Here is a 16,907-nt window from a genome sequence, read left to right as displayed (position 1 = left end):
CTGTTCCTTCCCAAGGTTTCTCCAGGCACTTCACCAGTTTGATCCATAACAATTCCCTTCCCAGCCCAAAGAGGCAGGGAAACCCATCCCAAACCCATTTCAGATTTCCAGCTTCAGCCTAAGCCCCCTCATCCCCACCCCAAGATTTTTCCAGCCCTTGATTTGATGTTGCCACACAAGAAAAACCACTTGGAATTTGCTTTAAAATATTTTCAATAACAGTCGTGTTTTTTTAATCTTACTGTGCAAAAACCCCTTAAATCAAAACGGAATTTTTAAAACTCAGATTATGGCACATCAAAGCCATTAAAAACTCCCCCTCCTCCCTCCACACATGCTGTGGCTCCTGGCACAGCCCCTCCCGATGCCCAAATTAATGTTTCTGGGAGGAGAAGTAAGGAATATTGTCCCAAAAGCAGCTGCAGCAGGAAAACACCGGCTCATCCCAAAAGTGAAAGGTTAATTGTGCCTGAACGCAGCTCCGGGGCTGACTGGCACCAAAAGGGTCGTAGATCTCCTTCATTCCTGCCCGCACAAGAATCCCACTGTTATCCCTGTTTTCATATGGTAATCACCACCCTGCCCTGCTGGGGATGGGTGTTGGGGTGGGATCCAAACTCCTGCACCCCCTTCATCCATCCCTTGCATCCATTCCCTTGGAGGGCACAGATCCAAACTCCTGCATCCATCCCTTGGACAGCACAGACCCAAACTCCTGCATCCCCTGCATCCATCCCTTGGACAGCACAGACCCAAACTCCTGCATCCCCTGCATCCATCCCTTGGAGGGCACAGACCCAAACTCCTGCATCCATCCCTTGGGGGGCACAGATCCAAACTCCTGCACCCCCTGCATCCTTCCCTGCAGGGCACACCAGCAGCTTTTCCTGCTTTATTTTTAACCCAAATCCCCGTGGAAGGGGCACAGAAGGATGCTGGGATCCTCCAGGACGATTCCCACACATCCCATGGCTCCAGGAGGATGTTCCCAGCACCCACGTGGGCCAAGCCAAACCAAGCCAAGCCTTCCTGGCATGGCCTGGGCTCCCTAGAGCACGAGTCCAGCCCTGCACCTGGGCTTTTATCCCAAAGGGATGGGTTGGAGCCCTGGCTCCAGGCAGCACAGCAGGCTGAGCACGGAGTAAACAGAGCTGCCAGCTGCTGGGACACAGCTCTGGCATCCCCTGCTGCTCTGCAGACAAGCCAGCCCCAGGCTGGGTTTAACTGCAAGTGCAGCCAAGGATAAACTCTGCTCACAGGCCAGGGCAGGAGTCTGGGCCCCAAAATTGGCTCAGTTTGGGGTTAAATCCTGCCTGGCTCTGGCTGCTCCCTGGTGGCGTGTGGGGCTGTGTCACAAGGTCCTGCTAAACCAGGCTGAGGGGCAGATAGGCTGGGACAGGCTCTGATTTATTCACAACCCCCTTCCTGAGGAATGGAGTCTCCACAGCTGCCACTGATGTGGGATCAGTGTTCTGGGATACATCACCCACTGTGCTTCTTCCCAGTCTGCATCCATCCATCCATCCATCCATCATCCATCCATCCATCCATCCATCATCCATCAATCCATCCATCCATCATCCATCCATCCATCCATCAATCCATCCATCCATCATCCATCCATCAATCCATCCATCCATCCATCATCCATCCATCATCCATCCATCCATCCATCCATCCATCCATCCATCCATCCATCATCCATCCATCCATCCATCCATCCATCATCCATCCATCATCCATCCATCCATCCATCCATCCATCCATCATCCATCAATCCATCCATCCATCATCCATCCATCCATCCATCCATCAATCCATCCATCCATCATCCATCCATCAATCCATCCATCATCCATCCATCATCCATCCATCATCCATCCATCCATCATCCATCCATCCATCCATCATCCATCCATCCATCCATCATCCATCCATCATCCATCCATCCATCATCCATCCATCCATCCATCATCCATCCATCCATCCATCATCCATCCATCATCCATCATCCATCCATCCATCCATCCATCCATCCATCCATCCATCAATCCATCCATCCATCATCCATCCCATCCTCACCCTGGACCTCTCCTGCCCAAACCCTTCCTTCTCCCCAAACCCTTCTCCATCCAGCACAGATTTATCCTGACCATATCTGCCATTCCCAGAAAAACCTTAAGCTTGGAGAAGACCTCCAGGACCCCTGAGCCCACTCCTCTTTCAGGCTTCATCTCTGCTGGCTGCTGCTCCATGGCCAGTGGAAGTGCTGGGGGTGGTGGATTATCCCAGATGCTCCTGTGCCGTGGTTTCTATAAAAATTCCAGCTCACTCAGGGAGATTGGAGGATATGAACTTGTTGAACACCACAAGTGAATCCACAGCTCAGGGGACGAGGGGGGAGCTGAGCTCCAGCTCACCCTCACTGGGCTGTAAGATGATCCCAGGCCCAAGATTAGCAAATCCATCAGCAGAACCTCCCGTTCCTCCCTGCTGACTCACACACAGTTGTTCACATCTGCCCTAAAGACTCCAAATCCTTCGGATTCTTAGACAGGTCTGAGGCTGGAGCCACGTCCCTGCTGAGCTCTGGGTGTTGTCACCTCTGAGCACCATTCAGGGGTTCACAGAGCCCGAAGGGATCTGGGTGACACCCAAAGGGATCAGCCAGGTCACCCCACCTGGCAGGAGAGCCCTGGGGGGCAGCTGGTTCCTCACTGGCCCTGCCCAGATCATCACCTACAGGATTTCTCCAGGGCTCCTCGCTAACCCTGCCAGCTCTTCACTCCAAAATTACTCCAGGATTCCTCAGTGACCCTTCCCAGCTCATCACCTACAGCATCTCTCCAGGATTTCTCCAGGGTTCCTCACTGACCCTTCCAGCTCACCAGCTCCAGGATTTCTCTCCTGGTTTTCGCCCTCCTCTTGCTGCTATCAAAGGGGAGCAGTGATGAAGGTGATGAAGGTGAAGAGCTGGGAAGGTGATGAAGGTGATGAAGGTGAGGAAGGTGAGGAAGGTGAGGAAGGTGATGATTTAAGGTCCCTCCCAGCCTGAGCCATTCCAGGATTCTGCAGTGAGATGTGTTTGCTGATGTGGCAGTGCCAGGAGGCCAAGACAGCCCCATCCTCCTGCCCCAAACACCCTGGGAAGGGCATCCCAAACCCTCCTCCAACTGCAGCAATTCCCACCCTGAAATTTTGTAGGGCAGCAAAAAACAGACATGAAGGAGTCATCTCCATGACCCGGGGGAGTGGGAGGAACTGGGATCGAATCATGGAATGGTTTGGGTTGGAAGGGATTTAAAGCACATCCAGTGCCACCTTCCACTGTCCCAGGTGCTCCAAGCCCCATCCAGCCTGGCCTGGGACACTCCCAGGGATGGAGCAGCTGCATTTGGGACAGCCCCACCTTGGGCAGACATTGGCCACAGAAGCCATGGAACATCCCAAACCCAGTAAACAATCTGGGAATGAAGGGAGCACCATCTCCATTGACATTCCCCAGCCCTGGAGTTCTGGGGGGTGAAACCCACCCCACAAACATCAGCAAATCCCATCAGGGCTGTCTCCAGGAGACAATTCTCACCCTCCAAGCCCCAGCCAACCCATCCTTATTCCTGGGCTCCATCCCAGGGCTCACTGATACTGCTGGGAACGAAAGGGTCACGTTGTTGACCCACCTGCTCCTGTTTTCCTCACTTGGATCTCGTCAAATTTCAGCAGCTGCAGGGCAGCACAAAGCCCCCCATTGTTATCTCTGGCACAGCCGGAGAGGGAGCCACGGGCTGGGTTTTTTTTTGGGGGGGGGAGAAAAAATAAAAAAGGAATAAAATCAAGCGCCAATGGCGGCTGCGCCCGCCCCGCACGCGCTCCGAGGTTTGGGACATGCCAGGAATTAGGGTGGGCAAAAAATCCATGGTTTGGGATTTTCCACAGGTCTCTGCTGGGGCAGGGGAGGAGGAGGAGGAGCAGTGAGGATGTGCTGGAGGGGAGGGAAGAAGCAAACCCCAAACCTGAATACACTTTGCCCTGTTCCTTTTAGGGTTTTGCCTCTTTCAGATGCTCAAACTCCTCGTGTAGGGTTTGTATTTGTGGCTTGACATCAAGTGATGCCCAGTTTTCACCTTTATTATTTACCATAAATAATTTCACCATCCCAAATTGCCTCAGCCTGGCCATGGCTGCAGAGGAGTCAGAACAGCCCTTTTCCCCAGTCTCCTCATCCCAAACCAACTGCTGGGAGAAATCACTGAGGGAGGGAAGGGCTCAAAGCCTTCGTTCAAAGAAGATTCAGAAGACAAAAACTAGGTCCAAGAATAATGAGTTTTCTTATTTTCTGGTTTTCTGACTAAAAAAAAAAATTACCTGGCCAAAATCAACCCTCATAATGCTATGCTAGACAGAGATCACATAATTAATTCTGATTAATTCCCCTTCCTAAAACACGGGATGAGGTGAAAACAGCCGATGGTTTCTCTCTGCACAGAAACACCCACACATCAAATTGACACCGAGCACGTCTGCACGGCACAGACAAATGCTGCTCCAACAGATCCAGATTTTCCAGCTCCCAGTGCAGCTGTCTGCCTGTGGATATTGTGTCAGACAGCCCAGCAGCCAAGGGGAGGGAGACATCCAACCCAGACTGACTTTCCCTGGAATTAGACCTGCTCCCCAGCCCACCTCCCTGACAGCCAGCCTGCTTTGGTTTCAGCTCCAGCCTTAGAGCACCTGTTGGAAATATCTGAGTTGTGCTGTGCAACGAGGGACTGAGCCCTGCTCCAGGCTCTGGGTCACTCCTGCTTTGGGATTTTGTGGGGTGATTTTAAATCCCAAATGACACTTTGGGATTGAGCCCTGCTCCAGGCTCTGGGTCACTCCTGCTTTGGGATTTTGGGGTTTAAAATGATTTTAAGTCATTTGACTTTAAATCCCAAATGACACTTTGGGATTGAACCTCTCCAGGCTCCCACAGCTTCCAGCTCCCACCCCGAGGGTCTGACAGCCAAATCAACCTGGAAATCCTGGAGCTTTTGGGGACAAAGCTGCCTGTGCTGTGCCCAGGGATGTGCAGGAGAGTGGGAGCAGCCCCAGGTCCCACTGGGGCCATTCCATGAAAACATCAACCCCAGAGCTGGGTTTGCTGCAGCTCACCTTTAAAGGGCTGGTTCTACAACACCAAATCTTAATTTAAAATTCTCCTCCTCTCCCTGGTCAGGGGCTGGAGCTGGGGCAGGGAGGTTTAGGTGGGATATTGGGGAAAAGGCACTGCCCTGAGCTCCAGGAGAATTTGGACAAAGCTCCCAGGGATGCCCAGACTGGGATTGTTGAGTGGATGATCCCTGCAAAGCTCCAAACCACCCCTAGAAGAGCTGCCTGGACAACACATCCCCCAGCCAGCCCAAACCCCAGAAATGCCCCAAATGCTGCTCCTGGCAGCTCAAACACCTCGTTCCTCTCCAGGGTGGATACTGGTCCCAGTCCAACCAGAACCTCCCCAGTCCCAGCTGGGTTTGGCTCTCACAGGTCCCAGTTACCACCTGCTGGAACCAGCTGCTTTTCCCAGTAATTTTTCCTTTTCCAGAAGGACAGAAACCCTCCCAGAGGGACAGACTCTCTCCCTTCACTCCCCAGCATCAGTAGAAACAGAGGCACAAAGACAAGAAATGCTCCAGTTCATGTCGAGTTTTCCCAGTTTTCCTCTAACTGGGCAGGATTTGTGGTGATTCCTACTGGAGAGAGCAATAATCCCAACCTGTGAACACCAAATTCGTGTTAATAACCCAAAGAGCAGCTCTGAATCTTCTCCATCAACAGGCAGAGGGTACGAGTGAGGATTAATATTGAAATAATTCAGGTTTTCCAGTCAGTGGGGAAAGCAAAGCCCAGGCACTTGCACAGCAAAGCTCCCTTTTTAATAAACATAAAGCAGAATGTTTCCATTTTATGACTTAAAAACAATGCAAAGCAACAAGGATGATTCATTTTGAGGTCAACAGCAAAAAATCCCCCCAAAATTCTGAGATGCTGTTTTGAGAAGTGGAGCTGGACCAAAACAGAGAAAGGATAAATGATTAAAAAAGGAAGAAATTGCCCATCAGATCTCTGAGGAGGAGACAACAAGGACAGCCTATGATTTATTGCTTCGCAATCAAAAAATGGAAATTAAAATAAAAAATTAAACTTAGCAGTGCCTCACTCCCAGACTCCAGAACAAAGGGACCTCTCACAGATGGGATCTCGAGGATTTTTGGGGCTCTGAGAGCCAAAACTCTTTGCTGAAGCTCACAATCCCCTCCACAAACCCAACATCTGACCCAGCTTCCCACAAACCACCACCATTAAATATTTCCCATTTTTTGCTCACCCAAGTCACCTCATCCTGGGGACATTCCACATTTCTGCAGCCACCAGAAAAAGTTCTGGCTGTTGTTGGAAGATTTGGGAGAACGTTAGCAGGAACTTTTGTTCTTAAAGTATAAACTACCCAGAAGAAAAAAAAAAAAAAAATAAAATTTAGCATAAAAACTTTTAAAAGCTTCCAAGTGCTCTCTAGGGTAGTCATTAGGAACTACTTAGGTAACAGGAGGGTGATAACAGGGAGTTAATGCAGCGTTAAATTAGCCCTCCTTCCATGCAGAACTTTAAGTGACAGAGGAATCAGTTGGGAGGATTTTTATTTTATTTTTTAAATAATGAAGTTAATGGATTTCCTGTTTTTAGCTCTGTGGGCGGCTGTCAATTTGAGGGATCTGTACATACTGGATTTAATTACTCTGTCTTCAAGGAAGGAAAATAAGTTCAGCCCTGTTCCTGTGAGCAAGCAGGAGCTCTCCAGCTTGGCCTCAAGGTGAGGAGAAGGTGCCCAGGGTGCTCAGGGAGGGTGAGATGTCCCTGGAGAGGAAAACAGCATTTTCCTGAGAATCTGTGGCTGCTCCACCCCTGGAAGTGTCCAAGGCCAGGTTGGATGGGGCTTGGAGCAGCCTGGGATAGTGGAAGGTGGAATATCATCTCTGCCTCCCTGATTTTTATTTTTATTTTTTTTTCCCCTGAATGGTGTTTTTAAAGCACAGCTGGTATACAGAGAAGGGTAAAAAATTGTTGGATTATTGATGAACCTCAAGGCAGATATCCCAGCCCAGCACCCAACAGACACAGGAGGGGAACCAAAGGTGGGAGCTGAAAAGTCTGTGTGAGAATTGTGGAATTTTTAGGGTTGGAAAAGATCTCTTAAATCATCAGCTCCAGTCAATCCAGAGCCACCATGTTCCCCATGTCCCCAAGGGCCACATCCACGTGGCTTTGGAACAATTCCAGGGATGGTGATTCTCTTGACAACTCTTCCCATGAAGAGATTTTTTCCTAAATTCTAAGAGAAAACCATGAGTGGTTTCTGATGGAATTTACCAGTGCAGAAGGATTGTTTTCATGGAAAGGGTTTCAGGCACTGGAAGAGCCTAGAGGGGTTTGAAGTCCCCATCCCTGGAGGTCTCAGAGGTATTTTCTATCTGAATTATTCTGAGATTCCTGCAACACCTTTTATACCCAAAACCTTAAAAAAAACAAACAAAACCAAAAAAAGGCAAAACCAACCAAATAAAAAGGATCCTATTTAAACAAGAGACCACTCCAGTACCTATAAATATGATTTTTTTATTCTAAAAGGGGAATTTTCTCTGTCCACCCTCAAGGCTGTTTTTCAGGATTGCAATTAAATAAGAAAATGGATATTGCCAGCTCCTTTTTGGACATCCCTCCATCCCAACAAAAGCAAACATGAGTCCCCACTCAGCCCCATCCCTCAACAGCTCCAAGGCAGTTCTGGGGCTGGAAATGTGCTGCTATTCAGGGCTGCTTTCATCCAGCCTTTTGCAACACCATGAGCTCAGAAGTGACCAAAGTGACCCCAACACCCACAGGCTGAACCTCCAGCAACCTCCAGGAACAAAGGAAGGGGGAGCAAGAGGGAGGAGAGCAAATGTGCATCTCAGGAAATCCAAAAGCTGCTTTCCACAGCTGCTTTTTCCAGAGATCTGAGGAGATGGAGGAGGAAGCAGCAGATTTTTGGTGATTGTGGGACAAATGGCAAGAAATCAGCTGGGCTGGGAAGTTGTTCTCACCCTGCACAGTGCAAAGAGGAGAAACACACACAGAGGCAGAGATGCTGATGGGCAGACACCTGAATTATGGGGCAAGGCTGGAAATCTCCATGGTCATCAAAAAAAAAAAGAAGAAAAATTAAAAAGGAACCATTACAGCAATAATTTAATAATAACAACATTATATATATATATATATATATAAACATATAAGAAATATATATATATATATATTAGATAGATAGATAGATAGATGATAGATAGATAGATAGATAGATAGATAGATAGATAGATATAGATAATTTAATAAAGTAACAGAGTGCAGTGAGAGTCCTGGGATGGTTTGGGTGGGAAGGGGTTTCCAAGATCAGCTCATTTCAGCCCCTTTCCATGGGCAGGGACACCCTCCACTGTCCCAGGTGCTCCAGCCTGGCCTTGGACACTTCCAGGGATCCAGGGAATCAGATTCCTTTGGGAATCTGTGCCAGGGCCTCTCCAGCCTCATTTCCATGGCTCCTGGAGAAAGTCACAAGGTTGGATAATCCAGCAAAAATCCACAGATCCCCTCCTGCAGCTCTGCTGCAAACCCCTCAGAGCCTTGCTGGGGAAGAGAGCAGAAAAGCAGAGTTTTCCCCAAAATATCCCCATTCCCTGAGTGCAGCTCCATGCTAACACAGCCTCACATTTTCCTGAGCTGCCTGGGTGGTGGCTTTGCCATGTGAGTGACATCACAGCCACTTGTGAGCACATTCCCTCACCATGGAATTAAGGATTTCTTTTAATTTTTTTTTTTTTGTTTTTGCTTCTCATTTGAAGAAGCAGCTTTTTACATTTTGCTGGGATTGACCACATGAAAACAGCAGAGAGCCAGGGCAGTGACAAGTGATATTAAACAGCTCCTCACAGATGTCCCAGCACCACAAGGCTCCTTCACCCTGTAAGGAATCCAAATGACTTCAGTGCCTAAAATGAACCAGATGAATGATTTCAGTCCTCACTCTGCACTTATTAAATCAGCCTGAAAATCCTACAGTGCTGTGGGGTGGGAAGGACTGCTGAGATCGTGGTGTGTGTGCACCCAGAACAGAAAGATCCAGCAAAAAAACCCCCAAAAAACCAAAAAAAACCAGTTTTTAAAGTGTTCAGCAGCATAAAACCAATTGGAATTGTACAACTGTAAAAAGCAGGCATAGCTCAGGGATTCTCCAGACAAATAATCATCCATAGCCCAAAACCTGAGCAATACCCTGCCACTGCTTTAATCCTGCAGCTTCAAGTGGATCTTGCTCCAAGAATGAAATCAATTCTTGACAGAAACCACTGGCCAGGCTTTGATGCAAATGTTCAATCATTGATGGGGAACTTGTCAGGGCAGCTGGGGCTGGAATTCCCTGAGTGGGAACAGCAGCACTGCTCATCCTGGAGATTTATCAACCACCTGAGGCCATTGTGGCACCCCTGGGTGCAGGAGGAGGGAGAAATGTTCTGGTTAAAAATCATCTGAAATGAGAAAAGGGAACCAAATCCAAACTGAAAATATCTGTTCTTTGTTAAAGTAATTATTAACTTTTTTAATGGTATTGGGTTTTATACACAAAAATATTTTTCTTTTATAGAATCACAGTGATTTGGGCTGGAAGTAACCTTGAAAATAATCTAATTCCAAATTTTCAGTTGGGCTAGAAAAGGATTTAAGAGATCAACCCTTTATTAAGGGAGAGTGTCCCACTCTAAGTGACCTCACAAGCACAGATATTAAAGAGAAATTATTTTTTAAGCATCTAAGAATGTGGAAATAGAGAGAGCACAGCAAAGCTTCCCAAAGGAGGGAAAAGTGCATTTCCAAAGAAGATTCCAGATCCTCTTCCTGATGCATCTGCAGAGAGGGGAGATTTTAGCACCTGTGCCATCCCAGGATTCAAAAATGAAATCAAGCACTTCAAGATATTCCTGTACAGGATAATTTTCCAAAGAGAAAGTGCTGACCCTTAAAGAGCAGCATGTGTTGGGAGCTGCTTTAATTTCATTTTACTTTAACAACCTCACCAAGGAGAAGTTGAAAATGCTGTTTGTAACTGAGGCAGAGTTAAAAGGTACTCAATAAAAACCTCCATCGATTTCTCCTGGCCATAAATCCAAAAGGTAAAATTGTGCAACACCAGCCCTTCATATTTAATAATAACAAACAGATGGGAAAATATTCTAATAAATTATTTGAACTGTCCAAGCTGTGTGCCAGAAAATCCTGGCCAAATTCCCCTGCTTAACCATCTCTGGGGCATTTTCCCTGTTCCTGGGGGGGAATATCAGCAATATCAGCAACCAGTGATTTTCTTTTAAAATAAATGTTAGGAAGAGATGAAATCAGCACTGGAGCTACATCCTGGGGCTGACACAACACAGCCAAACACCAGGAAGGGTCTTCCACCCCAGCATGGATCAAAGAGCCAGCAGCACATGGAGAAGCCCAGGGATAAATGGGATTGAGCCCTGCTCCTGCTTTGGGATTTGGGGGTGACTTTAAATCCCAAATGACACTTTGGGATTGAGCCCTGCTCCAGGCTCTGGGTCACTCCTGCTTTGGGATTTGGGGTTTAAAATGATTTTAAGTCATTTGACTTTAAATCCCAAATGACACTTTGGGATTGAACCTCTCCAGGCTCCCACAGCTTCCAGCTCCCACCCCGAGGGTCTGACAGCCAAATCAACCTGGAAATCCTGGAGCTTTTGGGGACAAAGCTGCCTGTGCTGTGCCCAGGGATGTGCAGGAGAGTGGGAGCAGCCCCAGGTCCCACTGGGGCCATTCCATGGAAACATCAACCCCAGAGCTGGGTTTGCTGCAGCTCACCTTTAAAGGGCTGGTTCTAAAACACCAAATCTTCATTTAAAATTCTTCTCCTCCTCTCCCTGGCCACTGTGTGTTTGAAAAGCTGAATGAGCCAGGAAAACATTATTAGCAATATTTATATCACAATATATATGCTATTATATAATAATTTCCTTGTCTTAGGAATATTAAGAAACCATGGAAATGAGAATGGGAAATATTGATATTACATGTTGTGATAAAGGGGATGAAAATTGGGATTTTACAGCTTAGCAAAGCCCAGATGGGGAGATCCCCAGCTCTGCATTATCCCCTCAGACACCCCTGGCACTGCCATCCCTCTGGGAATTTCTGTCTCTCCAGACTGTGCTCTCCCCTGGGCACAGCTGGGCAGCTCCAAGGGCACTGACACTGGCCCAGATTCACAGCTGGGATTCTCCCCTGGTGCTTCCCACCCTGCATTTCATGGAATAAAAAGCTCAAGACAAGAACCATTTCCCTGGAGGTTTCTGCTCCTCATCCTTCACCTTTCCATGGCTTTTTCCCCCCAAGGATCCTTTTACACCTCCTCCCATTCTAGGTGACCACATAAGCACAGATATTAAAGATAAATTATTTTTGAATCATCTAAAAACGTGGAAAGTTCCAAGATAACAGCATTCCTTCAGGAACCCAAAATAAGGGACAAGAACCATTTCCCTGGAGGTTTCTGCTCCTCATCCTTCTCTGTGGATCCTTCCCCGCCAAGGATCCCTTCACACACTCCAAGTGACCAGAGAAACACAGATATTAAAGGTAAATTATTTTTGAAGCATCTAAAAATGTGGAAATAAAGAGAAGAGAGCACAGCAAAGCTCCATATTTCTTGTGGCTCCTTCAGGTGCCAAAATCTCCAATTATGTCACCTGGAGCCTTCTCTCCTCCAGGCTATAACAAGGATGGTAATTTTGGGATGCATCCTTAAAAAAAGAACAGGAAAAAAACCAGAGAATTGCCAGAAAAGCAGCGAGCTCAGGCAGAGGAGCAGAGTGAGGTGCTGCTGGAATTTTCCTTTGAAATCCTGACACTTATCTGCTTGCAGCAACAGCAAATATGTACCTTGGCTCCCTCCAGCTTCCCAGGATGGCTGGGGAGAGCTTGGCTTAACACTGTGGTTTCACCCAGCCTGGGGATGGAAAAAAAGCCCATGAGAAAATCACTTAGCTGGGCTTAAAGTAAATAAATAAATCCCATTTCTTGAGGAGTTTCAGGGATGCAGTGAGGGGGTGGCCAGAAATATTTGGCTAGGTAGCAATTGCCCCTGAAATCAGGAATGAGAACATGAGCCTGGGACACCCCAGGGATGGAATTTTTCAGGAATTATTTCAGGAAATCGAGGCAGCCCACACAGGGCTCAGCAGGAAGCAGAAAAACACAAAAAAAATTTCGGCTCCCAGGAAATTCCTGTCAGCAAACAAAGGCTGGGGACAGCAGGGAAAGGGGCAGCTCCATTCCTGAGCTCCCTGGGGGTTTGGGGCTCCCACTTTCTGCTCTTTTCCTTCAGGTTTGGCACATTGGATCTTTGGATTTAACCCCAAAATCAGGAGTTCAGGTGATGCAGTGAAACCCCAAAATTCCCTCCCAACCCTGGTTTTTAATGATGCTCGGTCACTAACGAGCTCCTGCTCCCATTTAAAGGGAGGAGAGGAAGGGAAATACAGAAAATGCACAAACTCACTAATTCACAAACTCACACAATTCCTCTCCCCACTGGAGTCTAAATTTCTATTTATCTCTCTGCTCTGATACTTTTCCTTCCCCAATTCAAAGATGGCAAGGCAAAAAGAACTGCACCAATTCCAAAAATCCTGACTTGCCTTTTTGTTGATCCAGAAATCTGCTCGACCCCACAAATAATCCCAAGGAAATAACATTTTTGGCCAAAGAACTTCAAGGAGAAATGCACAGCCAGCTCCATTCATGGGGTTTGTTCCCTGCTCTGGGCAGATCAAGGAGTCTGGATTTAGAGGAAGATCAAACTTGACCTCTGGCTCTCACTTCCACCAGTTCTGATGCACAGAGGGAAAACAGAAAATGCAATAAACCTCAAAACAGAGACTTGTGAAGAATCCCAGAGAATTCCAAAAGGGGCTCTGCCAGCATAAATACAATTAAACAATATTTATCCTTCAGTAGCATTGAGCTGTCAAATAAATATCCCTAAGAGGACAACTTAAAAGAAGGGAAAAAAACCAATCCCACACCATTCCTTCCTCCTGCAGGAAAAAAGGGATAAGAATAGATAAGAAAACAGGACAAATGTCCTGGAAAAGAGCCTTAATTTTATTGCTCAAACCAATGGATTTTTAATCCATGGCCAAAAGATAGGAATGGGCAGGGAAACTGAATTTTTTTTCCATTTCCAATGCAATGCTGTGGCTGGGATCCTGCAGGGAGATGGAGAAGGTGCTCCAGACCAAGAACTTTTTCAATGATTAAAAAAGACAAAAAAATTCAAGGTCATTTCACCTGACCCAAACTTTTCTGCTCATCAAACATTCCTGGTGGAAAGCAACCAAAATCCACCCAAACTTCCTCACCCCAGATCAATTAAAAAATGGAGAATATCCCAAGGGTTGGATTCCTCAAAAAGGGTCTGACCTTCCTCAGAGCTCCCCAGCTGCCCTGAGATGTCCAATGCTAAGATCTCCACCCTTTAATTAATAATAAAAATTAATAATTCTACCACAGAGGAACATCCACCAGGACTCATCACCCCCAGGAAAAATGGAGCTCCCAAATTCCACAGGAAGAGCTGGAATCATCCTCACAAATCCCTGCCAGAAAACTTTTATGGGATGGAGATCAGGACAGGGAATGGGAAGGAGACACAGATAAATCAGATGTTGGAAAAGCCAGTGGATAATGGAAAAGAAAAACTCCAGCAGTTCCTTGGATGCCCTTTGGTTTTTTTTGTCATTATCCAAGGGTTACTCTGCACATCAAGGTTTATTTAACTTCAGGAAAATACAAAAATAAAAATCCAAACTTCTTCCCCTGTGCCAGAGCTGAACTTGGGATGGGAGCAAGCCTTGAAGGCAGCTCTGCCCAGCTCCCCTCCTCCCTCCATCAGGGAATTCAGGGAGCTGAGAAATCTCAGCCTGTGGGAGCCAGCACTGCTCCATTGTTTTCACTGGAGCCTCCCCAGCTTGTCTTTCTCACTAAAAATCAGGAGGAAAACTTCCTATCTGTGCTTTTAGGTGGGTTCTGGGCTCACCAAACATCCCCCAGAGCTGATGGTTTCCAGGGGAAGCCAAGCAGGAGGGTTTTCCCCACAGGCTGGGACAGCTGGCAAATTCTGCAGGAACAATTCTGCTTGGCATCTCAAGATCCTTCAAGCACAAAGGTTTTAAAATCCAGCAGAATTCCATAAATCAGATGGAGATCAGGTTGGACAGGGCTTGGAGCAAGCTGGGTGTCCCTGCCCATGGAACAAGATGAGCTTTGAGGTCCCTTCCAACCCAAACCATTCCATGATTCCATAAAATAAAGCCAATGTCCTCTGCAGCTGCTGGAACACCTGCCAAAAATCCTCTTTAAAACTTATCTGGGTTTGGTTTTTAAAAAACAGAGCAGAAGGCTGAAAAGAATCACACAGGAGCACTTTGTGTGGGTATTGCAGGTCAGTCTTGACTTTGGTTTTCCAGAGGGAAAAATTCATTTTTTGTAATGAAACAGGAACAACCAAAAGAGGGAGAAAAGCAACAACTCCCAGGATATTTGTGACCAACATTGGAGCAGGATCAAAGCAGTCTCACATCCCTGATTTTCTTTTCCAAATCCTTCTGTGCCACAGGACCCTGCAGGGGACTCACCTGCCACCCCAAATCCCAGCACAGCCTTTCCTGAAGGATGCACAGAATGAGGATTTGTATCACTGGGGTCATTAAAATTCCCATTCCTGAAGGAGTGGGGGAATTCTTCACCCCTTCCCAGTCACATTCCAGCTGGGGAATTCCATGGGATCTCCTTAAACCCCAAAGAAGTGGCTGCAGTGTCCAGGTCACCCCATCCCACCCTGGACATTGTCACACGAGCTGAACTTCAGCCCAAAGTGGTGGCAGCACCTCCCTGGTTTATAGTGAATTTGGAACAAGCTTTTCTTGGTTTAAAAATCCTTTTTTTTTATCACAAGCAGAGAGCAATCAGCCTGAGCTGGGATGCTGGGAAATCAAATCCTAAAAACATGAGCTGGAGTTCAGACCCACCTCACTGGGACAAGGCTGCTGTAAGATTTGGGAATTTTTTAAAGAACTGAGCTGGCACTTCCCTGAACCCCAGGGGAAGTTCTTGCACAGAAGGAGAGCTGGGAACAGGCTGTGGGTTTAATGAGAGGCTTAACACAAATCCAGGCTAAGCTCAGGAGAGATAAGAGAGGCTCCTGCAAGATATGAACAACCTTGGCTTGATAAGGAGCCCAGGGCCAGCATCAAACTCTGCAGGTGAACCTGTGAACAGGTTCAGTCTCACACACCACCAGCAATTACAGCTAATTAAGCTAATTGCCTTTCTCCTAGTGTAGAACCATGCAGGGTTTGGGTTGGAAGGGCCCTTAAAGCCCATCCAGCTCCAATCCAGTTCCAATCCCAACACTCTCCACTGTCCCAGGGTGTTCCAGCCTGGCCTTGGGCACTTCCAGGGATCCAGAGGCAGCCACAGCTTCTCTGGGAATTCCATCCCAGCCTCTCCCCACCCTCACAGGGAGGAATTCCTTCCCAATATTCCATCTATTCCTGCCCTCTTCCCTTGATCCTGTCACCAAAATCCATATAAAATGTGCCTTTCCCTCTTTTTTGACCCACTCCAAACTGGGAGAGAATTCCCTCAGCCACATCCAACACCAGGCACTTCCCACCTAACTGCAGGCCAGTTTTTCCCAAATTCTGGGAGACCAGGATCCAACTCTCTGCTTTGAAACCAACGTTGGAGACAATTCCAATGAACTTGGCAAGGCTTCAATCTGAGAGCCTTAAGGAAGGAGATCCCACCCCTGACAGTCACCCAGCCCCATTCACCTTTTCTCATGGAAATCATGGAATGCCAGCAGCATAAACATTGGGAAAGACCTCCAGGATCATCACCAAGTCCATTTTTAGAGGAAGATCACAAAATCCCAGGATCACTGAGGCTGGGAAAGAGCTCCAGGATCCCCCAATGCCCACCCTGTCCCCAGCCCGGAGCTCTGAGTGCCATCTCCAGGAATTCCTTGGGCATTCCAGGGATGGGGACACCAAACCTCCCTGGGCAGCTCCTTCCAAAGCTCCACCACCTTTTTCCACAGAGAAACTCACCCCGAATTTCTCCCCAAGAACAAAACCCCATGCCTGCAAAAGGCATTTTTTGTTTGTTTCCTTTTTTTCCTCCAGTCGCTCCCAAGAGCTGTGCAGAAACAATTTGCTCAGGGAAAGGCTCTCCCAGTTTCTGCAAGGCCAGCGTTCCCATTCCACCCACTTACATTCCTGGATTAAGGGAAAATAAAATCACATCCGAGGCCGGTCAGCAGTGCCACAGGTCGAGGTGCAGCAACGTGGCAAAGGGCTGCAAGGAAAATTCCAGGCATGGAAATCTCTGTTGGAGAACTTCTGCACTCATCCAGCACCACCTCGTTAAGGAGGATTTTATCCCTCCAGCTCATTTGCATAATTGCTGCAATCAAAGGCACTACTTTGCAGTAATGACTTTAATGGCAGATTTTCCCTTAAACATTCTTTGCTAAATGCATCGAGGTCGGTGCATCCATGTGCCAGGAGGAGCACAGGCAGCAGGTGACACTCAGGGAATGTGGGGCTGCTTTTTGGTTTTGGGGTGATTTCTGCTTTATCATGCTCGAGGTGCATCCCTGAACCAAAATATTTCAACAGCAGCCTGGTTGGTATATTGGGAATTTCCTGCTTTTTTTCCTCATTAATTTTGCTGTTTTCTTATTAGGAGGGAATCTGGTT

The 16,907-nt window shown here is 47.4% G+C and overlaps 1 protein-coding gene across 2 annotated transcripts in view; it reads right to left on the bottom strand.

Moving 5' to 3' along the window:
- LMF1 (lipase maturation factor 1) overlaps positions 1 to 16,907 on the bottom strand; it is a 139,443-nt gene that overhangs the window by 96,749 nt on the left and 25,787 nt on the right. The gene's annotated exons all lie outside the window — the stretch shown is intronic.

Source organism: Oenanthe melanoleuca, chromosome 14 (genome assembly GCF_029582105.1).
Source record: "Oenanthe melanoleuca isolate GR-GAL-2019-014 chromosome 14, OMel1.0, whole genome shotgun sequence".
Taxonomy (NCBI): Eukaryota; Metazoa; Chordata; class Aves; order Passeriformes; family Muscicapidae; genus Oenanthe; species Oenanthe melanoleuca.
Note: the sequence above shows the minus strand (reverse complement) of the source record. Positions and strands in the feature narration are given on the sequence as shown.